Genomic DNA, 26,086 nt, shown 5'->3' with positions numbered 1-26,086 from the left:
GACTGGTGCTGACCATCAGCAATTGTATAAGTGGGCCTCTGTGGGACTGGCTACCATGACTGGTGTAGACTGCAGGGGATTGTCACAGTACTGCATTGCAAACCAAGACTTCAAATTGTTGTATGCCCCCTTGTTGCAAAACAACAATGCAACCAAAAGCCAGTCTGCAAAATATGAACAAGGAGTTAATGTGCTGCTACCAAATACATTGTTATTAGGGAATTATTTATTATAAGGTCACTACATCAGTTATATCTTTTTACTTTTGGGTTGTGAACCATGGCTCTCTACCATGATGCTGTTGAATGACCAGCCTATACCTTTTACTGGGGTGGTGCAGTATGGCTCTGGTTGGACAGTTTGAGAATTCCTGGCTACATCCTGACTGGTGCAGATGGACAGCACTATCAAAGTTTGACCTTTATAGAAAATGTCAGTTGTAATATTTTCAAAGGAAAAGCACAGTCTGGGTCTGAACTGTTTGCAAACAGCAAAAGTTGACTTTGAGTATGTGTCTACCTGTTTGAGCCAATATTAATTTTCCCTTGGACAGCACTCTGATTTTGCTTGTAAGCAGCCCCCCCCCCCCAAACACACAGTCATCTTCCACTTTCTCTCTTATTCCTTTCTGTTAGCAAACAGTATCCATAACTGATCAGTACTGTGTGTTTGTTAATTTAAACTGAGACCACAGTAGCCTACTGATACAAGGTTATATATTGTTTTTTTCACCTGAGAAATGGTTAAGAAATGAATTACAGTTTCAGAGCAGTCCTTGGTCAATTGTGATTGTTTCTTAAACACATACTTGTCTTTGCTTTGGCTCATTAGCAGCAGTACAAAGAACTGCCTGCTCACACCCTTGTTCTCCCCTCCCCTTCCCTGTTTATTACCTTAAGACAATCCCAAAGTTAATAAATATTACCTGTGGCAGGCACCATTTTTATAACTACAATCCACTCTGCTACAGGCCCCATGAGGAGCTTAGTGTCTCTCCAGTAAGAGTTTTACAACTGTAAATGCCTATTTATGTTGAATTGTGTTAGACATTTTACAGCTGTATATGTTTATGTTGAATTGTGTTAGACATCTAATATGATTTATGCTTTTTTACTGGAAGTTACTATGCCATGCTAGCATTTTGTCTGCACCAAGTTGTTTTTAGTATAATAGTATGGTATGTTTGCATAGCTGCACCTTGTTCACTAATACTATTCATGTAATTGTGTTGTGTGTAGACAGGTCCTACTGGTGTCTAATTATTTCTATATAATTGCGCTGTTACTGGTGGATAGAATCACATTAGACAACCTCGACAGAGTGCTGCTCGCTATATTTTTATCTGTGACTGCATAACTGTCTTGAGGTTTCTTCTAACAGATGTTTTTCCAATTGGCTCAGTATCTGCATATAGTAATAGTTGGTTCAAGACATGTTTTCCTGCATACTGTAGCTATTTGCTCAGTTTGTTTATTGTAATCTTTATAATATATCTTTACCATCTCAAAGTGCTTATTCCTCTCTGTACTCTATTTTTCTACACCTAACACCACTCTTAAGTATTCAACTGTGGTACCACCTTTATCATTCTTATAAGAAAAGCACAGTCCAGGTCTGAACTGTCCGTAAACAGCTAAAGTTGACTTTGAGTATGTGTCTACCTGTTTGAGCCAATATTCATTTTCCCCTGGAGAGCACTCTGCTTTGGCTTGTAAGCAGCCCCCACATACACACACACTCATCTTCCACTTTCTCTCTTATTCCCTTCTGTTAGCAAATAGTATCCATAACTGATCAATACTGTGTGTTTGTTAATTTAAACTGAGACCACAGTAGCCTACTGATACAAGGTTATCCTGTTTTTTCACCTGAGAAATGGTTAAGAAATGACTTACAGTTTCAGAGCAGTCCTTGGTCAATTGTGATTGTTTCTTAAACACATACTTGTCTTTGCTTTGGCTCGTTAGCAGCAATACAAAGAACTGCCTGCTCACACCTTTGTTCTCCCCTCCCCCTTCCCTGTTTATTACCTTAAGACAAACCCAAAGTTAATAAATATTACCTGTGGCAGGCACCATTTTTAAAACTACAATCCACTCTACTACAGGCTCCATGACGAGCTCAGTGTCTCTCCAGTAAGTGTTTTACAACTGTAAATGCCTATTTATGTTGAATTGTGTTAGACAATTTACAACTGTATATGTTTATGTTGAATTGTGTTAGACACCTAATATGATTTATGCTTTATTATTGGAAGTTACTATGCCATGCTAGCATTTTGTCTGCACCCAGTTGTTTTTAGTATAACAGTATGGTCTGTTTGCATAGCTGCACCTTGTTCTCTAATGTTATTCATGTAATTGTGTTGTGTATAGACAGCTCATACTGGTGTGTAATTATTTCTATATAATTGTGCTGTTACTGGTGAAAAGAATCACATTAGACAACCTCGACAGAGTGCTGCTCGCTATATTTTTATCTGTGACTGCATAACTGTCTTGAGGTTTCTTCTAACAGATGTTTTTCCAATTGGCTCAGTATCTGCATATATTAGTAGTTGGTTCAAGACATATATTTTCCAGCATACGGTAGCTATTTGCTCAGTTTGTTTTTTGTAATCTTTATAATATATCTTTACCATCTCAAAGTGCTTACTCCTCTCTGCTCTCTTCTTTTCTAGACCTAACACCACTCTTAAGTATTCAACTGCGGTACCACCTTTATTATTCTTATAAGAAAAGCGCAGTCCAGGTCTGAACTGTCTGCAAACAGCAAAAGTTGACTTTGTGTATGTGTCTACCTGTTTGAGCCAATATTCATTTTCCCCTGGAGAGCACTCTGCTTTCGCTTGCAAGCAGCCCCCACCCCCTCCCCCACACACACACACAGTCATCTTCCACTTTCTCTTTTATTCCCTTCTATTAGCAAATATTATCCATAACTGATCAATACTGTGTGTTTGTTAATTTAAACTGAGAGCACAGTAGTCTACTGATACAAGGTTATCTTGTTTTTTCACCTGACAAATGGTTAAGAAATGACTTACAGTTTCAGAGCAGTCCTTGGTCAATTGCGATTGTTTCTTAAACACATACTTGTCTTTGCTTTGGTTCATTAGCGGCAATACAAAGAACTGCCTGCTCACACCCTTGTTCTTCCCTCCCCATTCCCTGATTATTACCTTAAGACAATCCCAAAGTTAATAAATATTACTTGTGGCAGGCACCATTTTTAAAACTACAATCCACTCTGCTACAGGCCCCATGAGGAGCTCAGTGTCTCTCCAGTAAGTGTTTTACAATTGTAAATGCCAATTTATGTTGAATTGTGTTAGACATTTTACAACTGTATATGTTTATGTTGAATTGTGTTAGACACCTAATATGATTTATGCTTTATTATTGGAAGTTACTATGCCATGCTAGCATTTTGTCTGCACCAATTTGTTTTTAGTATAATAGTATGGTCTGTTTGCATAGCTGCACCTTGTTCAGTAATGTTATTCATGTAATTGTGTTGTGTATAGACAGTTCATACTGGTGTCTAATTATTTCTATATAATTGTGCTGTTACTGGTGAATAGAATCACATTAGACAACCTCGAGAGAGTGCTGCTCGCTATATTTTTATTTGTGACTGCATAACTGTCTTGAGGTTTCTTTTAACAGATGTTTTTCCAATTGGCTCAGTATCTGCATATAGTAGTAGTTGGTTCAAGACATATATTTTCCTGCATATGGTAGCTATTTGCTCAGTTTGTTTTTTGTAATCTTTATAATACATCTTTACCATCTCAAAGTGCTTACTCCTCTCAGTTCTCTTCTTTTCTAGACCTAACACCACTCTTAAGTATTCAACTGCGGTACCACCTTTATCATTCTTATAAGAAAAGCGGAGTCCAGGTCTGAACTGTCTGCAAACAGCAAAAGTTGACTTTGTGTATGTGTCTACCTGTTTGAGCCAATATTAATTTTCCCTGGAGAGCACTCTGCTTTCACTTGTAAGCAGCCCCTCACCCCCCCCACACACACACACACAGTCATCTTCCACTTTCTCTTTTATTCCCTTCTGTTAGCAAATAGTATCCATAACTGATCAATACTGTGTGTTTGTTAATTTAAAATGAGACCACAGTAGCCTACTGATACAAGGTTATCCTGTTTTTTTCACCTGAGAAATGGTTAAGAAATGACTTGCAGTTTCAGAGCAGTCCTTGGTCAATTGCGATTGTTTCTTAAACACATACTTGTCTTTGCTTTGGCTCATTAGCAGCAAAACAAAGAACTGCCTGCTCACACCCTTGTTCTCCCCTCCCCCTTCCCTGTTTATTACCTTAAGACAATCCCAAAGTTAATAAATATTACCTGTGGCAGGCACCATTTTTAAAACTACAATCCACTCTGCTACAGGCCCCATGAGGAGCTCAGTGTCTCTCCAGTAAGTGTTTTACAACTGTAAATGCCTATTTATGTTGAATTGTGTTAGACATTTTACAACTGTACAATTTTATGTTGAATTGTGTTAGACACCTAATATGATTTATGCTTTATTATTGGAAGTTACTATGCCATGCTAGCATTTTGTCTGCACCCAGTTGTTTTTAGTATAACAGTATGGTCTGTTTGCATAGCTGCACCTTGTTCTCTAATGTTATTCATGTAATTGTGTTGTGTATAGACAGCTCATACTGGTGTGTAATTATTTCTAAATAATTGTGCTGTTACTGGTGAATAGAATCACATTAGACAACCTCGACAAAGTGCTGCTCGCTATATTTTTATCTGTGACTGCATAACTGTCTTGAGGTTTCTTCTAAAAGATGCTTTTCCAATTGGCTCAGTATCTGCATATAGTAGTAGTTGGTTCAAGACATATATTTTCCAGCATACGGTAGCTATTTGCTCAGTTTGTTTTTTGTAATCTTTATAATATATCTTTACCATCTCAAAGTGCTTACTCCTCTCTGCTCTCTTCTTTTCTAGACCTAACACCACTCTTAAGTATTCAACTGCGGTACCACCTTTATTATTCTTATAAGAAAAGCGCAGTCCGGGTCTGAACAATCTGCAAACAGCAAAAGTTGACTTTGTGTATGTGTCTACCTGTTTGAGCCAATATTCATTTTCCCCTGGAGAGCACTCTGCTTTCGCTTGCAAGCAGCCCCCACCCCCACCCCCCCACACACACACAGTCATCTTCCACTTTCTCTTTTATTCCCTTCTGTTAGCAAATATTATCCATAACTGATCAATACTGTGTGTTTGTTAATTTAAACTGAGAGCACAGTAGCCTACTGATACAAGGTTATCCTGTTTTTTCACCTGACAAATGGTTAAGAAATGACTTACAGTTTCAGAGCAGTCCTTGGTCAATTGCGATTGTTTCTTAAACACATACTTGTCTTTTCTTTGGTTCATTAGCGGCAATACAAAGAACTGCCTGCTCACACCCTTGTTCTCCCCTCCCCATTCCCTGATTATTACCTTAAGACAATCCCAAAGTTAATAAATATTACCTGTGGCAGGCACCATTATTAAAACTGCAATCCACTCTGCTACAGGCCCCATGAGGAGCTCAGTGTCTCTCCAGTAAGTGTTTTACAACTGTAAATGCCAATTTATGCTGAATTGTGTTAGACATTTTACAACTGTATATGTTTATGTTGAGTTGTGTTAGACACCTAATATGATTTATGCTTTATTATTGGAAGTTACTATGCCATGCTAGCATTTTGTCTGCACCAAGTTGTTTTTAGTATAATAGTATGGTCTGTTTGCATAGCTGCACCTTGTTCACTAATGTTATTCATGTAATTGTGTTGTGTATAGAAAGCTCATACTGGTGTCTAATTATTTCTATATAATTGTGCTGTTACTGGTGAATAGAATCACATTAGACAACCTCGAGAGAGTGCTGCTTGCTATATTTTTATCTGTGACTGCATAACTGTCTTGAGGTTTCTTCTAACAGATGTTTTTCCAATTGGCTCAGTATCTGCATATAGTAGTAGTTGGTTCAAGACATATATTTTCCTGCATATGGTAGCTATTTGCTCAGTTTGTTTTTTGTAATCTTTATAATACATCTTTACCATCTCAAAGTGCTTACTCCTCTCTGTTCTCTTCTTTTCTAGACCTAACACCACTCTTAAGTATTCAACTGCGGTACCACCTTTATCATTCTTATAAGAAAAGCAGAGTCCAGGTCTGAACTGTCTGCAAACAGCAAAAGTTGACTTTGTGTATGTGTCTACCTGTTTGAGCCAATATTAATTTTCCCCTGGAGAGCACTCTGCTTTCACTTGTAAGCAGCCCCCTCACCCCCCCCACACACACACAGTCATCTTCCACTTTCTCTTTTATTCCCTTCTGTTAGCAAATAGTATCCATAACTGATCAATACTGTGTGTTTGTTAATTTAAAATGAGACCACAGTAGCCTACTGATACAAGGTTATCCTGTTTTTTTCACCTGAGAAATGGTTAAGAAATGACTTACAGTTTCAGAGCAGTCCTTGGTCAACTGCGATTGTTTCTTAAACACATACTTGTCTTTGCTTTGGCTCATTAGCAGCAATACAAAGAACTGCCTGCTCACACCCTTGTTCTCCCCTCCCCCTTCCCTGTTTATTACCTTAAGACAATCCCAAAGTTAATAAATATTATCTGTGGCAGGCACCATTTTTAAAACTACAATCCACTCTGCTACAGGCCCCATGAGGAGCTCAGTGTCTCTCCAGTAAGTGTTTTACAACTGTAAATGCCTATTTATGTTGAATTGTGTTAGACATTTTACAAGTGTACAATTTTATGTTGAATTGTGTTAGACACCTAATATGATTTATGCTTTATTATTGGAAGTTACTATGCCATGCTAGCATTTTGTCTGCACCCAGTTGTTTTTAGTATAACAGTATTGTCTGTTTGCATAGCTGCACCTTGTTCTCTAATGTTATTTATTTAATTGTGTTGTGTATAGACAGCTGATACTGGTGTCTAATTATTTCTATATAATTGTGCTGTTACTGGTGAATAGAATCACATTAGACAACCTCGACAGAGTGCTGCTCGCTATATTTTTATCTGTGACTGCATAACTGTCTTGAGGTTTCTTCTAACAGATGTTTTTCCAATTGGCTCAGTATCTGCATGTAGTAGTAGTTGGTTCAAGACATATATTTTCCTGCATACGGTAGCTATTTGCTCAGTTTGTTTTTGTAATCTTTATAATATATCTTTACCATCTCAAAGTGCTTACTCCTCTCTGCTCTCTTCTTTTCTAGACCTAACACCACTCTTAAGTATTCAACTGCGGTACCACCTTTATTATTCTTATAAGAAAAGCGCAGTCCGGGTCTGAACTGTCTGCAAACAGCAAAAGTTGACTTTGTGTATGTGTCTACCTGTTTGAGCCAATATTCATTTTCCCCTGGAGAGCACTCTGCTTTCACTTGTAAGCAGCCCCCTCACCCCCCCCCCCCCCACACACACAGTCATCTTCCACTTTCTCTTTTATTCCCTTCTGTTAGCAAATAGTATCCATAACTGATCAATACTGTGTGTTTGTTAATTTAAAATGAGACCACAGTAGCCTACTGATACAAGGTTATCCTGTTTTTTTCACCTGAGAAATGGTTAAGAAATGACTTACAGTTTCAGAGCAGTCCTTGGTCAACTGCGATTGTTTCTTAAACACATACTTGTCTTTGCTTTGGCTCATTAGCAGCAATACAAAGAACTGCCTGCTCACACCCTTGTTCTCCCCTTCCCCTTCCCTGTTTATTACCTTAAGACAATCCCAAAGTTAATAAATATTATCTGTGGCAGGCACCATTTTTAAAACTACAATCCACTCTGCTACAGGCCCCATGAGGAGCTCAGTGTCTCTCCAGTAAGTGTTTTACAACTGTAAATGCCTATTTATGTTGAATTGTGTTAGACATTTTACAACTGTACAATTTTATGTTGAATTGTGTTAGACACCTAATATGATTTATGCTTTATTATTGGAAGTTACTATGCCATGCTAGCATTTTGTCTGCACCCAGTTGTTTTTAGTATAACAGTATTGTCTGTTTGCATAGCTGCACCTTGTTCTCTAATGTTATTTATTTAATTGTGTTGTGTATAGACAGCTGATACTGGTGTCTAATTATTTCTATATAATTGTGCTGTTACTGGTGAATAGAATCACATTAGACAACCTCGACAGAGTGCTGCTCGCTATATTTTTATCTGTGACTGCATAACTGTCTTGAGGTTTCTTCTAACAGATGTTTTTCCAATTGGCTCAGTATCTGCATGTAGTAGTAGTTGGTTCAAGACATATATTTTCCTGCATACGGTAGCTATTTGCTCAGTTTGTTTTTGTAATCTTTATAATATATCTTTACCATCTCAAAGTGCTTACTCCTCTCTGCTCTCTTCTTTTCTAGACCTAACACCACTCTTAAGTATTCAACTGCGGTACCACCTTTATTATTCTTATAAGAAAAGCGCAGTCCGGGTCTGAACTGTCTGCAAACAGCAAAAGTTGACTTTGTGTATGTGTCTACCTGTTTGAGCCAATATTCATTTTCCCCTGGAGAGCACTCTGCTTTCGTTTGTAAGCAGCCCCCCCCCCACACACACACACAGTCATCTTCCACTTTCTCTTTTATTCCCTTCTGTTAGCAAATATTATCCATAACTGATCAATACTGTGTGTTTGTTAATTTAAACTGAGACCACAGTAGCCTACTGATACAAGGTTATCCTGTTTTTTTCACCTGACAAATGGTTAAGAAATGACTTACAGTTTCAGAGCAGTCCTTGGTCAATTGCGATTGTCTCTTAAACACATACTTGTCTTTGCTTTGGTTCATTAGTGGCAATACAAAGAACTGCCTGCTCACACCCTTGTTCTCCCCTCCCCATTCCCTGTTTATTACCTTAAGACAATCCCAAAGTTAATAAATATTACCTGTGGCAGGCACCATTTTTAAAACTACAATCCACTCTGCTACAGGCCCCATGAGGAGCTCAGTGTCTCTCCAGTAAGTGTTTTACAATTGTAAATGCCAATTTATGTTGAATTGTGTTAGACATTTTACAACTGTGTATGTTTATGTTGAATTGTGTTAGACACCTAATATGATTTATGCTTTATTATTGGAAGTTACTATGCCATGCTAGCATTTTGTCTGCACCAAGTTGTTTTTAGTATAATAGTATGGTCTGTTTGCATAGCTGCACCTTGTTCAGTAATGTTATTCATGTAATTGTGTTGTGTATAGACAGCTCATACTGGTGTCTAATTATTTCTATATAATTGTGCTGTTACTGGTAAATAGAATCACATTAGACAACCTCGAGAGAGTGCTGCTCGCTCTATTTTTATCTGTGACTGCATAACTGTCTTGAGGTTTCTTCTAACAGATGTTTTTCCAATTGGCTCAGTATCTGCATATAGTAGTAGTTGGTTCAAGACATATATTTTCCTGCATATGGTAGCTATTTGCTCAGTTTGTTTTTTGTAATCTTTATAATACATCTTTACCATCTCAAAGTGCTTACTCTTCTCTGTTCTCTTCTTTTCTAGACCTAACACCACTCTTAAGTATTCAACTGCGGTACCACCTTTATCATTCTTATAAGAAAAGCGGAGTCCAGGTCTGAACTGTCTGCAAACAGCAAACGTTGACTTTGTGTATGTGTCTACCTGTTTGAGCCAATATTAATTTTCCCCTGGAGAGCACTCTGCTTTCACTTGTAAGCAGCCCTCTCACCCCCCCCCCCACACACACACAGTCATTTTCCACTTTCTCTTTTATTCCCTTCTGTTAGCAAATAGTATCCATAACTGATCAATACTGTGTGTTTGTTAATTTAAAATGAGACCACAGTAGCCTACTGATACAAGGTTATCCTGTTTTTTTCACCTGAGAAATGGTTAAGAAATGACTTACAGTTTCAGAGCAGTCCTTGGTCAATTGCGATTGTTTCTTAAACACATACTTGTCTTTGCTTTGGCTCATTAGCAGCAATACAAAGAACTGCCTGCTCACACCCTTGTTCTCCCCTCCCCCTTCCCTGTTTATTACCTTAAGACAATCCCAAAGTTAATAAATATTACCTGTGGCAGGCACCATTTTTAAAACTACAATCCACTCTGCTACAGGCCCCATGAGGAGCTCAGTGTCTCTCCAGTAAGTGTTTTACAACTGTAAATGCCTATTTATGTTGAATTGTGTTAGACATTTTACAACTGTACAATTTTATGTTGAATTGTGTTAGACACCTAATATGATTTATGCTTTATTATTGAAAGTTACTATGCCATGCTAGCATTTTGTCTGCACCAAGTTGTTTTTAGTATAATAGTATGGTCTGTTTGCATAGCTGCACCTTGTTCACTAATGTTATTCATGTAATTGTGTTGTGTATAGACAGCTCATACTGGTGTGTAATTATTTCTATATAATTGTGCTGTTACTGGTGAATAGAATCACATTAGACAACCTCGACAGAGTGCTGCTCGCTATATTTTTATCTGTGACTGCATAACTGTCTTGAGGTTTCTTCTAACAGATGTTTTTCCAATTGGCTCAGTATCTGCATATAGTAGTAGTTGGTTCAAGACATATATTTTCCTGCATATGGTAGCTATTTGCTCAGTTTGTTTTTTGTAATCTTTATAATATATCTTTACCATCTCAAAGTGCTTACTCCTCTCTGTTCTCTTCTTTTCTAGACCTAACACCACTCTTAAGTATTCAACTGTGGTACCACCTTTATCATTCTTATAAGAAAAGTGCAGTCCGGGTCTGAACTGTCTGCAAACAGCAAAAGTTGACTTTGTGTATGTGTCTACCTGTTTGAGCCAATATTCATTTTCCCCTGGAGAGCACTCTGCTTTCACTTGTAAGAAGCCCCCCCCCCCCAACACACACACACACAGTCATCTTCCACTTTCTCTCTTATTCCCTTCTGTTAGCAAATAGTTTCCATAACTGATCAATACTGTGTGTTTGTTAATTTAAACTGAGACCACAGTAGCCTACTGATACAAGGTTATCCTGTTTTTTCACCTGAGAAATGGTCAAGAAATGACTTACAGTTTCAGAGCAGTCCTTGGTCTATTGTGATTGTTTCTTAAACACATACTTGCCTTTGCTTTGGCTCATTAGCAGCAGTACAAAGAACTGCCTGCTCACATCCTTGTTCTCCCCTCCCCCTTCCCTGTTTATTACCTTAAGACAATACCAAAGTTAATAAATATTACTTCTGGCAGGCACCATTTTTAAAACTACAACCACCCTTGTCACTATCATATGTTCATTTATCAGTTAACTCTGTTACCTGATTGTTTCCAGCCCCCTCATAAGAGCAACTAACATGGTCTCTACCCGCTTCCCTCCCCACCCTGCCCCCTATTTCCTCCCGCCCCCAATGGTCCCACCTTTATTACACTCACAAACCCCTCCCATATTTCCAATAGCCAACCACAGTGCTAACCCAACACTACCTCCTCCATCTTCCCACTACTATCACACCTCCTCAACTAACATGTACAAGCATACCTTACCTATGCTCACTGCATGCACTCTCCTTGCATATCTTACATCCTACCAAAGCTCCATCATTCCCCCACTCAACCACTACCACTGTACTACTACTCACACCACCACTCATGTCTCATCCTCACTCAGCTCCCCTCCCACCAACTCAAGAACCTTCCCTATGCACCCCCCATATATTCTACCAACTCTATTACTCAAACATAAAGCATCCCTACAACTTAACATAGTAACCCACCCACCATACCTATTACCCACAGAGCACAATCATAAAGTTTCCCTTATAAACAAACACATTCAAAAGCTGAGAAAACTAATAACCTCATGCATATCAAAACTAGCCCTAAGTGGAGATATCCACCCCAACCATGGCCCTACCATCTACAGCCCCAATCCTCATAATCAGACTAGAAACCACAACTTCTCCCATATTACATTCAATAGAAAGCCAAGTGACTTCCTCCTACTAAGCCTAAATATTAGAAGTATATCCAACAAAGTCCATGAACTCCATGCCACCATAGACTTGTACTCCCCAGATATAGTCATCCTGACAGAAACCCGGCTAAAACCTCACATTACCAGTGAGCAAATACTCCCTACAGGTTATGACATACTAAGAGTAGACCGGCTAAACAAGAAAGGAGGCGGTGTAGCTATAATATTTAAACATCATCTAAACATCCAGATCTTAAAATCATCAGATCCACAAATAGGCAATGAAGAAATAATATATACCAACCTCAAAATAAACCAAAACAAAACCATCAACATAATTGGATGCTACTTCCCACATGGCCAAAACATCCCTCCACTAAAAAACCTCCTCAGCTGGTCTACCCACCATCTCCCCCAAGAAACTATCATTTTAGGTGATTTCAATATTGACTGGCAATCCTGTTCTGGCAACCATCCAACCCATCATGTAAGCCTTCATGACTTCACCCAACTAGTCCAGTCACCAACCAGGATAAATAAAACCTCCAGCAAGCACACTACCCTGGATTGGATACTAGTCAGTAAGAGCCCCCAGTCATATATAACAGGCTGCTTATCAGATAGCCTCAGTGATCACTCCCCAACATTCCTACTCAAAAAATACCTATACCAAGCTAAACCTGTCATCTACCGTCAGATACGTAAAAATCTAAACTTTAACCCACTCACATTCATCTCATCCCTCAAAGAATGTAACTGGCATCCTCTAAAGTACCTCAGTCTTGATGACACAGTTGAATTTTTTAATACTACCTTCCTGAGCATCCTTAATTACCATGCCCCCATAAGACTTTCCAGAATCAATGCACAACCCTCCCCATGGCTACAGAAAACCACTAAGTCAGAAATGAAAAACAGGGATAAAGCCTGGGAGCACTGGCACAAAACCAAAACCCCCTCAACTAGACAGAAATTCCTAGAACTATGCAATAGAGTCAAAAAGCTGATAAAACAGGACAAATTCCAGTACTACCAGTCTGCCCTAGACTCCTCCCAACACAGCCCCAAACAATTCTGCTCCTCCATAAACTCCATCCTCCACCCAGGTAAAGTCAGTACCCCTCCTCCTAACATCTCTTACTCCTCAGAAAATATTGCTACCTCATTCAACACACACTTCACACAAACCATACTATCACTAGCTAAACAACACAACCCCCCTCCCCTCCAACCCACACCTTCAACTAGTAATCTCCCCACTGCCTTCTCTTTTTCTCCTGTACCTACCTCCAACATAAAAAAACTCTTAACTAAGCTTAAGCCCACCAAATTAGCAGCAGACAACCTCCCAAGTGAATACCTACAAATCGCAGCTGATGCTCTGGCCTACCCAGTATCCATCTTGATTAACCAATCTCTGTCAGAAAGTTACGTTTCCACACTGTGGAAAGTATCATATATAATTCCCCTCCACAAAGGCGGACCCTCCACAGAACTAAGCAGTTACCACCCAATAGCTATTCTCTCTCCACTCTCCAAAATACTAGAGAGATGCATACACTCTCAGGTCTCAGACTACCTCCTTACTAACAACCTCCTTTCTAATACTCAGCATGGTTTCCGACCAAACCATAGCACCACCACTGCCTTACTCTCCTTTACTAACACTATCCTTCAGCATAAAAACAATGGCTATCTCTCCTCTGCTACTTTCCTAGACCTATCTAAAGCATTTGACATGGTCCCACACAAACAACTTATCTCTGTCCTCAATAACCTATCCTTCTCACAATCAGTCACCAACTGGTTTCAGAGTTACCTGTCTGATCGTCAACAATCCATTCAATGGCAGAATGACATATCTCCCCAACTACCTGTCTCCATAGGGGTTCCCCAAGGATCCATCCTTGGACCCCTACTCTTCTCTATTTTCACCAATAATCTAGACTCTGCCACCAAACATGGCACACTCATACAATACACAGATGACTCAACCATCATCTGCTCAGCCCAGTCCCTACCCAAACTGCAAAAAGTCAGACAGGAAGCCTTTTCCTCTGTTGCAACTTGGTTATCCAATGCCCAATTAATACTCAACCCAAACAAAACTAAACTACTCATCTTCCAACCCACCAAACATACTCAAAACAACTCTCACTTTAACATCACAGCAAAAGACAACACCACTATATACCCAACTGAACACACCAAATTACTAGGAGTGGAAATAGACAATAAACTAAAATTTGACATTCACATATCCATGACCATAAAAAAAGTCCACAAAAAACTAGGAACATTATACAGAAATAAGCAACTTCTCACCAAAGCAGCAAAGATTTCAATAGCAAATTCCCACCTTATCTCCACCCTACTTTATGCCTCTCCAATATATACCAACCCAAGGCAATGTGATCTAAACAAGCTAGAGACCTGTTACAACAAAATCACCAAATTTGCCACAGGGGCATCCTACCGTAGTCACCACTGTCTCTCACTTGCTGAACTGGGCTGGCTTGAACTCCCTCACCTCCTTCAATGGTATCAACTCACACTCGGCCGCAAACTAGTAAACCATCCACTAAATGTCCCATCCCTCCAGAATCTACTCCAACCCTATCGCACCACTAGACCACTAAGATCCAGCAACAAAAATCACTTGCAGATCACTAAAGCCAATAGCTCTGCTGGTGAAGCAATATTCTCTTGCACCATAGCCAAATTATGGAACTCCCTCCCACCCACAATTACCTCCATACCATCAAGAACCCACTTCAAAACTTTACTAAAAGCACACCTAAAAACATGCTGGCTATGCACTTGCAACTCCCACTCTAATATCACCCACCCCATCCAACCACTACCTTTCTTTCCACTCGACTAACTACCTTGATTATAGCAAGCTCAGATGTTCATAAGCCTAGTACTTATTATACAGCAGGAACTTCTTATTGTAACATTTGTTAATGTCTGTTATGTGCTTCACAGATAAAGATTCTAGTTGTCTACTGATGTGCTATGTTCTTCATATGTAAATATGTTGTAATTAATTGCTATGTAAATTGTTAATCACTATGTAATCCAATGTAACTACTGTCTGTTTATTTTAACTGTGGAGCTTTTCTCCCCAGGCCTCCACTGAAAATGGACCTACGTCTAGTCGGACACTCCCAGTCAACAAATATAAATAAATAAACAAACAAATAAATAAATAAATAAAAACTGCTGATGTGACTGAAGAGAGCAATCAACAAAGCATGTTACATCAGCAGATTGTCATTGTTTTTTCTAAACAAAAAATAAAAACAAAATATGGTTCCATTGCCTTTACAATTACTACACAAATGTAACAAAGCTGCAATTACCTCAGACTTATAAAATCTCTTCAGATGTTAGAGATCTCTAGCTCCTTGCTTTCTCTTCTGTCCTGTTCTCCTGTGGCATCCTGTTGTGTTTTGCCTTATATTTCTTTGCTTGATGAACTATGTAAGTATTGAACTCTGTAAGTATTGAACTGCAGGTAGCACTATCTTTGTTGCACCCACAATACTTTGATGATGCCAGTTTCATTCCATAAAGTTGCTCCTATAATGCACTTGTTTTAACTTACAGTGGATACAGTACATTTGCTTTACTCTTCCCTATGCCTTTGCCTATTATTGTAACTTAAAATGTAGCCCATTTTATAAAGTATACATTCTTCGCCAAATAAATACTTAGCATACTACAGTCCTGAGACCATTCAGACTAAATATTAAAGCAATATTTCACAACAGGGTTTGTATCATTGTGTGATAATATATTCTCTGGGGAGGACGGAAGCATGCAGTGAACATGAATTTTCTGCTATCCTCAGTCATGTTTTATATTGAAAACTAAACCCTTACTTTTTATTTAACATTTGTTAACCAGGGAATGTCTGACTTGGAATGAACCAATTTTCAGCAGAGGTGCAGGGAAGAACACTCTAGCAAGTCTTTGTAACATGGAAGGAAACCCACACAAATGCAGGGAGGACATACAGACTCTGCACAGAAGGCACCCCAGCTGAGAATTGAACTGGAGAATCTCTGGCTGTAAGGCAACAACACTGTCACTGCACCACTATGCTATCCAAACTGAGCCAACCGTCTTGAGTTACTTGTAGTATATAGTGGCATATTGCCAGCAACAGTATTTGTTTTTTTTTTCTTTTCTGTTCCCAAGCAAACTCAATGACGTAATTGCAATTTATAATGTTATCACTCTATCCGGAGCTCAGTAATGTTCTAGGTCTCTGATGTTGCTTTGTCATTAGATAAATGGTATTATGAAGTGCAGTGTTTGAACATTGTTTATTATTCCTTCACATCCAAGATTCATTTAGAAAACTATAACTGATTGTTCACTACTTCTCTCCAGATGAACATAGAAAAAATGCAAATTGTAATAAGCTGAAAAAAGTATATGGTCAGAATGGGTTATCTGGTGTTTTAATTATGAGAATTACAGTTGCAGATTTAACTCTTTTTCTTTTGATTCTGCTCATCCTATTTTTCCTGAGCATAAGCCTAACCCAATTCATGCCACACAACTGAAATCTGAAGATTCATTCTATAATTGCATCTGCATTAACTTTAGCACTGGTCATGTATGACCGTATTTTATATACAAGTGAACTTTAACCTTCATTCTGTAGTCTTATCTGTTGTGGGTGGAAAGCTGTTTGTAATGCAGTTTGACTGAGCTTGATATGCAGGACCAAGGGAGATGTGATTTCCAAAGAGCTCTGGTTGTTAACAAGAATAGAAGCCCTCTTCCTACTCAGAGACAAAAGTAATTGACTGCTAGAACTGCTTGTGTTGCTTGTATTGATCAGTGACAGCTTGAAATGTTCTTCAGAATCACTCGTCCTGAGAGGCCTAATTAACAAAGGCTTGCTTGCTGAATTAGATAAAACCCAGTGTCTGCTAAAATTAATACACTGCTGTCTGAGCATCCTTCACTTAATTGGGTAAAATCAAGTTTAAGTGGTAGGAAAGTGAGAAATCCTGTTGGACCTAATGTAATTTTGTTCAAACTGTGAATTAATAAACAGCTTTTTAAAAAGAAACTTTTTTTAATCTCTTCAAGACAGGCATTTTTTCCTGAAAAATTTCTGATATTTAAAAATATGCTTTTGCAAAAATGCTACATCAAATAATGTCCACGCTATTGTGTTTATTTATATTTAAATATATACTTTTCTAGGATTTGCAATTTTTCTTGACAGTTGCTTATGTTGGATGTCTTTGTGGGGATCTGAAATTCAGTAGAAATTAAGAGTCTGAATAATCTTTAGAAACTGAAAAAATAAATGCTTACATCATGATTGTTTTTGTAGACAGCAAAATTCTTTAATATATTGGATAAGCCATGCTAAAAAACATGGCCACACTAATACAAACAAACATACATTGTGTATGCACTTTTTTATGTGTTTTGCTTTACGTAAATCCATCCAGAATAAAATGCAGAGGTCTCATTATGCTTATTTCAACATGTATGTGTCAAACTATCTGAATGCAAGTAATTTATGAAATTCTGCAAGCATATCTCTAAATTCTGCTGAGCCAGACTATGAGAGGCTCTAATGAAAATGTTTAATATGCCTTATCACAGATGAATACCTTCCAACACATATGCTCGCCCAAACTTGTAAACTTTCACCCATATTTCATAATGTCAAACAGATACATTTTTTTTGTCATTTTAAAAATCATTACTGTTTTTTTTTTAAATATTGGCAGTGCATTATAACCCAGATGGCATCAACATCTCAGTATCTTTCCATAATACTCAGCTGGTGATGCTGTGTGCATCACAGTCAAGAAACTATGGTGCTAAATAACTTCAGGTTCATAGGTTCATAGGTTCATAGGTTCATACTAGGCTATCTGCCCAAGGGCATTTGTAAGCCTAGCCCATAGTTATGTGGCTTTCGCCACCCCTTTAGTTTGAATAAAAACTATGCCTATCATTTTGCTGTGCCTCTGTCAAGCAGTGACACTGAAGTAATCCCTGGGGTATATCTGAGGTGAACAGTTTTATTAAAGAAATGTGAGTTCCGCTGAACAAGTCTGCTTGTGAAACAAAAATTTTGACTTTTAGCATATGACAGTCTGTCAACAGAGAGGTAAGCATGGCAGACCACTAACATTCCCTTTGTTGCTGTATTATAATGTAGTGAAATTTCTGAATCTTAGCAAATCTGGCTTGAATAATCACATAGGTTCAATCAGTCTTCTGTTCAGTGGTCTGATTATGCTGAAATGAAAATAAATATGCCGACAGATACAATGAGACAGACAGACTTGTGACACACATACACATGTGAGAACACACACACAAACTCAGACACATACATACACACATACACATAATGCTATTAAAGCTAAGAATTTTTTATATTAGTAATATATGCTTGCCACACTTAAGACTTGACCTTAAAGTGAAGACAGTTCTCCATTATTGCAGTTAGCACCAAAGAGGAAAGCAAAAGCTACAGCCTAAATAAGACAAAAAATAATTTGTGCTTACACATTAATGTTTTTGTTATCACAAAGATGAAAGGCAACATGTCTTACCTGGGATTTGTGAGACATATTTTTTTTACTAGCAATTTACTGAACAATGAACAGAATATGTATACTGATGATTATCTTTACACCTTATTTCATTCTACAGGTGCAATTATTTTATGTAAGGTTAATTGATAGTGTACAAAATTTGAAAAAAGATAAAATTCTATCCTTTATGGCTTATGTAGCTGGCCTCAAAAACAATACAGATTGATTTCTGAAAGGCATGTCTATGAAACAGTAACTTAAAAGCTTCAGACATGTTACTATCAAAGTTGGGCATCACAGACAATTAGTGCATTGCTCTGTCCATATGTGCATGTGTATTGGCCAAATGCATGATGCGGCCAATTCTAAGACACAGATGGTGTGGTTGTGTAATGGTCAAAATAGCTTGCTATGCAGTCCATGCTAATGAGTGTATAATGACATGGAGATGAAGGATCTATGTAAATGAGGCCCTTAGATTGTGCAAATGAAGGAATCAAATGGTGCAGCAATTCAGAAACACACAGAATGTCAGTGCTACATGAACCACGTGCCCATTTTGAACTCTGTGACTCCTGGTTACAGTACCAGCCATGCCAGGAATAACAGCAGCAGCAGACGCCTAGTAGCATGTGTTGATCGCTGCATCTGATCCAATGTCTACAACGGGGTGGGTCTCAGCTATCTGTGCCACCTGAGGTGGTGCAGGCAGCACTTAACATACCATCAGCTCACTGACCAAGAGATTGTGGACAATTTCCAACTGGCTAGGGATACTACAAAGCACCTTGTCTAACTGTGCCATCATCCCAGAGGAATCAAGTGGGTGTATGGTATGCTTGTTCCTGTTGATACAAAGGTATACCTAGCCTTAGCCATCATATCTACATGGACTCTTCAGTGGCCTATTGGTGACACTTTATTGATATTGCAGGTGTCAACCTTGTGAGTTCTAGATTAGTTCCTTGGCATGAAGCCCTAACATGTAGAGAAGCACATCTGGTTCTCTAGGAAAAAGGAGGAGGAGAAAAACAACACCATGTAGCACTTTTATGACATAGCACTTTCTCCTGAAATCTTGGGAGCCATAAATTTTACACTTCTTGTTGTCAGTGTACTACCTGGTCCAGAGTGCCTTAGATACATCAAGAATAAGGATTTCTAATCCCTGAACCATCACATAATCTGTAATGCCCAGGATATTATTAATAATGAGGTAACCTGGGCAGTTCACATGAGTCATGTGTTTGGCACACATCTGACGTACACCACATTTTCTTGCAAGAAACAGAGTACAAAGGATCAGTCCAGATAAAATCACTTTATCTATCAGATCTAGGAGACTCTGTCTCTGATGCCCTCCCTGTGAGAAGAATAAAGAAGGCTTGTTGAAGCTTGAAGTAGTTTATTAAGTTAAGTAGGTAAATGGATGAGTGCTCTTGCTGTAGAACCCGCATCCTATGGATGATGCCATTAGCAGCCTCAGCAGTGCTCCATGTCTCCAAACTCCATTTTAGTTGGTTGTTGCACATCATCCTGCCACCCACTATCTCCAAAATATGGTAGCCTGGATCAGAAACCTTTACATCTGCCAGTTAATTCTAACTATTGTAGATATATCACATACAGTGCTTCACCACCCTGTGCCTATCTGTTATAGTAGTAGGTATGCCTACTTCAGTGACACTGTGCATTTCTCTTGCTATGTGGGACAGGGACCGAAATAGAGCCCCTGAAGTATGTACTGGCACTGGACATTGGGCATCTATTGTGCACTGGTGAGTCTGTATCCTCAGCTTGTATTTCTAGATGGGTATCTGTAATAATGGATTTGGTGGCTCCTCCTTCTATAGTGAATTGGACCATGTCACTTAAAGATATTATCCTTTACAGCCACAGGTGTCCTGCTGACATCATCTGTGTGTTATTCTCTTGTGCTAGGCCTTCATCATTGGAGTATTTGAAATCATAAACAAATACCCCCCCCCCCCACACACACACACACAGGCACACATACATGCCCATATACTTCTGTGGCATGCATATAGGTATACATGGAGGTAGTGCTATAGAATATGTTTGAAGATGTATCTTGTCATACAGGATGTTGCTTTCACAGACTAGAGGTGTCTGGTAGGTCACACAGTCAAGTGGCTGTTGCTCAAACCTTTACTTTGAGCATGCAGTGATGTTTATTATAGGTTACTGCAATGGTCATTACTAATCAGGTATGTCATCTCCTCACACATGAGTGGTTGAGGCTAGCCTAGATTCTACATGATGGACTGCTCTTTTTGGCTGATTGGCAACGCCAATAATCATTGACCTCGTTGAATTGCTCCTGAGGTCCACTTCCTGTGTTAGACCTGTCTGCTGCAATGTTCTGTACATTTTCCTTTTCATGGAGTATAATATCAGTAACCCACCCATCATACCTATTGTATAAACCTATTACGACCTCCCACAGAATTCTCATCATTCACTAGTGATTGCCAAATCTGGTCCTTGAAATACTTGTGTGTGATACCATTGTCAATGAAGTGCATGCAGCGATTGTGAAGGGCCTGCTGTAATATTTTATCCCCCTGGATAGTGAACTTTTCAAGGTGTTGCTTTTGTCTCTGCTGGCAATGCCAGTAGATGGTCACCTGCAGGCAATACATGTCAGCCAGTGGGTATGTAGGTTACCATGGTGGAATGCAAATAACTATGGACACAGCCAAACCTCCTGTATGCACCAAGGTATCAGCTGCAGTGTATGCTATATACAGCCCCCTTCCCTGCACATTTATGTACTGTAGTCATGTTTTTTTAGTTGCCAGTTCTCCAATTTATGTGCTGTAGCCATACCTCAGCATATGACCCTGGATCCCTATGTTTCTTACAGAATGTACTTTCAATGTTTTTTTTTTGTATGTTCACAGTTGAAACCCCCTGCCCTTCCAGCACCAAGCATACAATATAATGCCATGCCAGTGCCATGGATTCCCACTTACATATACACAATGTCTGCCTCAGTATCACTGACAAACACAACATGGTTTGTTGTTTCTTTTGAGGAACTTTACGAATCAATACTTCATCCTTAACTCTGGGAAGATGCACCTCTACAGTGGGTTTACTGAAATTACTCTGTTTTGAAGCTGTATGGCTGAAAACTGTGTTGTATAAAATATTGATGATATTTTATCTTGTGTTAACAAGAGCTATTTAGCATGGTAGTTAGTAAGTGCCACAGTCTGTCAATCACTGCTATTGCACGCTGCACTGCCAATGTATGTTACTAAGAGCCATACATATCATGATGAACAGGGAGCATGTGACCTGTAAGCGCAAACATATGAAATGTGTGCAGCTATAAGACTGTGGTGCAGTGCTGTAACTATATCTTAGCATTCGTGTACAGCTCTATATTACATGACATGTAAATCACAAATGCATATCTGTGCACATGGAGCTACCATTTTGCTGTTTCAGTAGCCTTACGAGGCTATGGCTTCTGCAGGAAGTAGAGAATGCAGTTCTTCAGCTTGGTGTGCCTGGGAGAACAGAATGTTTCTGCTATTCCTTCATAACATATTCTGGAAGCACATGCTGGGTAGTTATGATGGCTTACTGGGGGATGTAAGATATCTAGCCTGACTTGGCGTGAATGCTGTCTGATTACAATGGCATCATCCATTCAAATAAGCAATGCTGGCATTGCTACAGTGACCTCAAGTAGTGCAACTATGGTTTGTTTGAACACTAGTACACAGAATATTTACAAGAGAGAAATGGAAATGAACTGTCAGCATTTTTGTTCAAGTATCTTTGTCTTTAACTACCATAACTGTTGCATATGTACACATACATTAGGAAGGTGCAGTGGTACAGAGGTTTGCAGTGTCACCTCACAGCAAAAGGTTCTCTGCTTCAATTTTCAGCTGGTGTGCCTTCTGTGTAGAGTCTGCATGTCCTCCCTGAATTTGTGTGGGTTTCCTCTGGGTGCTCTGGTTTCCTCCCACGTTACAAAGATATGTGTCTGAACCCTTTCTCCCTGGGCCTCCAATGAAAATTGGCTTGTTCAAGTTGAACTTTCCTGGTAAACAGATGTTAAATAAAAATGTGCATACATTGCTTTTCAGAAGTGCAGGGCATACCTGCCAGCTATCCCTTTTTGTTGGGGGTGCCTCTAATTTTATATGAACGTTTGCTCTGCCTCTAGTAAAATTGGACATAGTTTAGAGAAGTTTTAAGTTTATAGTGTATGTATTTTCAAAGTATATCTAGACTGAGGATTTTCCCATAATTTTGTTTTTTTTTTCTTTGCCTCAGATTATGGAGTTACAGTAGAGATCTATTGTGGAAGTTTGAAAGACAATGTGGTTGGCTTCTGCAGAAGGTAGGCACACCTCTCCAGGTGGTGAGGTGTGAATGTGTTGTATGATTGCCTAGTCACCTCTGTACTGATGTTATTCCCGTATGTGTCCAACAAACTTTTCCTGTTCTGACATCCTTTGGCAGGCTCACTTTCAGATGAGAACAAGAAGCTACCCAGATCACTTCATTCTGCCTTAGTTTCTGCATCTGGTGTTGGATTCCAGTGAGCATCAGGTCAGCCTTTCAGCAGGGGTGAATATTCCTCTGTTGGAGGTGACTTGGATGAGTCCATGAGACCCGTTTATCTTCATCTGAGGAGGAGAGGTGAAGGCTCATTTTTGCAGGTGGACTGGGAGTTTCTTAGTATAATAGCAAATGTGCATTTGGTCAAGCCACATGACCAACAGGCCCTAGCCATGAGGCTAACTGAGGTAGAACTGCCCCATTCTATTAGTCACCACCCATAACTGATGTTCGGGTTTGTTACAGTCTTAGTTGCCCTAGAAACCAACTATTCAAGGAACACACTGTAAACTCACCCTGGTGTGCTAACTCCATTATGTGGTGTTCTTACTTCCTTATTCATTCAACCTCTGTCCTCCCCTTATTTTGTATATATACTGCTCTGTTCCATCAGTGTCTTTGTCCTGTTTTTGTCAGTCTGTCCCTGCTACCTGCCCTTTTCCATCTCTCCTATCTGCAGCTAAATTAGTCCTTTTCCTTTCCCCTTGTTTTGTAAAACTTACATGCACCCCCTAACAAACTCAAAAAGAAAAAAAATGAAATTACCCTTCCTTTTCTTCCACCTTTCATACCTTATAGTTAACTTTTAGTTTTTACCTCTGCTTGTTGTTGTTTCTTTCCCTAGTTTCCTAGCTACCTCATGTATATGCTGAACAGCCTTGCCACCACACTGAGTGCACTTTCTATTGGCTGCTTTGATCATCTGTATTGCCATGCATGTGCCAGCTGGGTGCTAGCTACAGCTACACTTTATTACATTGTGCATTATCACATTGGCCATATAAATTTCTGTAGTGTAGAAGATGTACTGCTGCATGCTAGTACTTTAAATATATGCTATATACATATTTTAGTACTATATAAAATGATAAAGAAACTGATGCATTATTCAAATGAGTAAACATTTTACAGCAACCTTTGCAGTGGAGCTTTGACTCTTTGCACATCCGTGCTTCTACTATTTAAATATACCAAATCCATTTTTATGCTGCCTCAAAGTAAAGAAAGCTTAGGATTTTGTAGGAAAAAACATCACAGACTCCTTCTTCTCCTTCTGTTTTTATTTATTTATTTATTTTGCAGTTCAATGTTTCATAGATTTCTTAATAAGACATGTTTAAATTAGAAATAATGAATACTATGAAAATATGGCAACATAAAGAAAAAAAATAGATATACTTCCAGCAGCTTAATAACTGATGTAATAAATTAATTATCCCCATTGCAAATGAAAAACAAGGTTTCTAGTATGCTTAGTGTACAGATTCAAGCTGTGAGAACATAAGATATTAAAATAATAATATTTATGACTATATAAGTTTAAATGCTAATTTAACCAAAACAATAGTTTTATTTCCTGAATTCCTTATCTGCTTATTTAACTCATGAAGTCAAGCTATAAGATAAAAATAACCCCACATGCTTCTTGTTTCTCATATATTAGTCTAGTCTTGGGTTGCTTTATGACACATAGAGTGGCAATCACTGAGATTTGGAAATATTCTCTACATCATGGTATGCAGTTGTGAATAAAAACTGGCCACATGCACGGACAGTGTAATTTAGAGACACACTGAGGTCGAGCGGCCGAAGATGTGCAACCTAGCAGGCTTTATTGTACACTACTGATATGCTAATAAGTAACATTATTAAAATGAGTGACTCAGTGGATGCAAATCATGGAAAATGAAATGGTGCCATTCAGAAATGTATATATTCCATCAATGCAAGTGCCAGCTCCAGAAGAGTGAACAGAAGTAAAATCCTGATGGTAGAGGTGCTTAGTCACAGAATGATGTATGAGATAGCCAAGTCATTAACAAATATGTATATGTAACAGGCTAAACTCACCATCATTAGTCATAGTACTGAGTGTCATCACACTCGGAGGTGCAGTGTCATTTATCTGCAGCTAATATTCCATGCCTTTTGCAACACTGAAACTGTGGACTGCTACCACATTGTTAGAGTCACCATAAAGGAGTTTGTCATGAAGTGTCACCCTCATTTGCAAGTCTGTGTGACTTGTGGAGTACTTATCCCTAAGGATACCAAGGAATGTGCAGCTTTGAGAAGACTAGTTACAAGGACCTTTCACTTATTAGTGAGAGACACAGTAGGGCTATCCCAGGCATCTGCCTTAAGGATACTCCCCCAGTTCCTCAGTGGCATGTTATAGCATGTATAGGAGCATATGTGGTATCCTCATACCACAGGGCCAACACTATGTGAGCTTTCTATGACATAACAAGTTTCCATGAGTTACTGGGGGCACAGACTGCACTGATATTTAAGTAAAGGCTGTACCTGGAGAGCTGGGTAGATAGTACATTAACTGTAAAGGTTATGACGTCATCAACTGCCAGGTGGTCTGTAATGCACTAGGTATAATTTAAAATGTGTCTGCAGGTCACCCATGTAGTATCTTCTAATCTCATATATGGCACATGTGGATTCATATCAATTGATTTTTTGGAGTGATTTTTTCATAGGGGCACCATATTGATGATGTAGGATATGTCATGGAGCTATACTGATCATGGGAGATAATAGCTAAAACAAGGCACTGCCACAAACCCAGGTCTGTTGATGGACCACTTTTGCTGCTTGGGACTAACTGGTACTGCCCCGTATTAAGACATTTTCTATCTGTACTATGTTACATAGCATAATACTGAGGAATCTGTTGCAGCAGGAAGTATGCATGCATGAAGAATAAATCCCACCACTCCAGGCTGTGGAGGATAGGCCTAATGAGGGCACAGTTGAAGAGTAGGCAACAGGGATGGATTATGTCAGACAGAGGTGGGAGCATTATGGCATGGCACTGGCTAGTAGACTGCAACTAGATAATAACTGTGGGGCAGATCAGAGCATATGCAGGACATTAAAAGTGATGC

The sequence above is a fragment of the Protopterus annectens genome, chromosome 5.part0 (genome assembly GCF_019279795.1).
Source record: "Protopterus annectens isolate FY-2018-M chromosome 5.part0, PAN1.0, whole genome shotgun sequence".
NCBI classification, from domain to species: Eukaryota; Metazoa; Chordata; order Ceratodontiformes; family Protopteridae; genus Protopterus; species Protopterus annectens.
The sequence above is the reverse complement of the archived record's forward strand: the minus strand, read 5'-3'. Positions refer to the sequence as shown.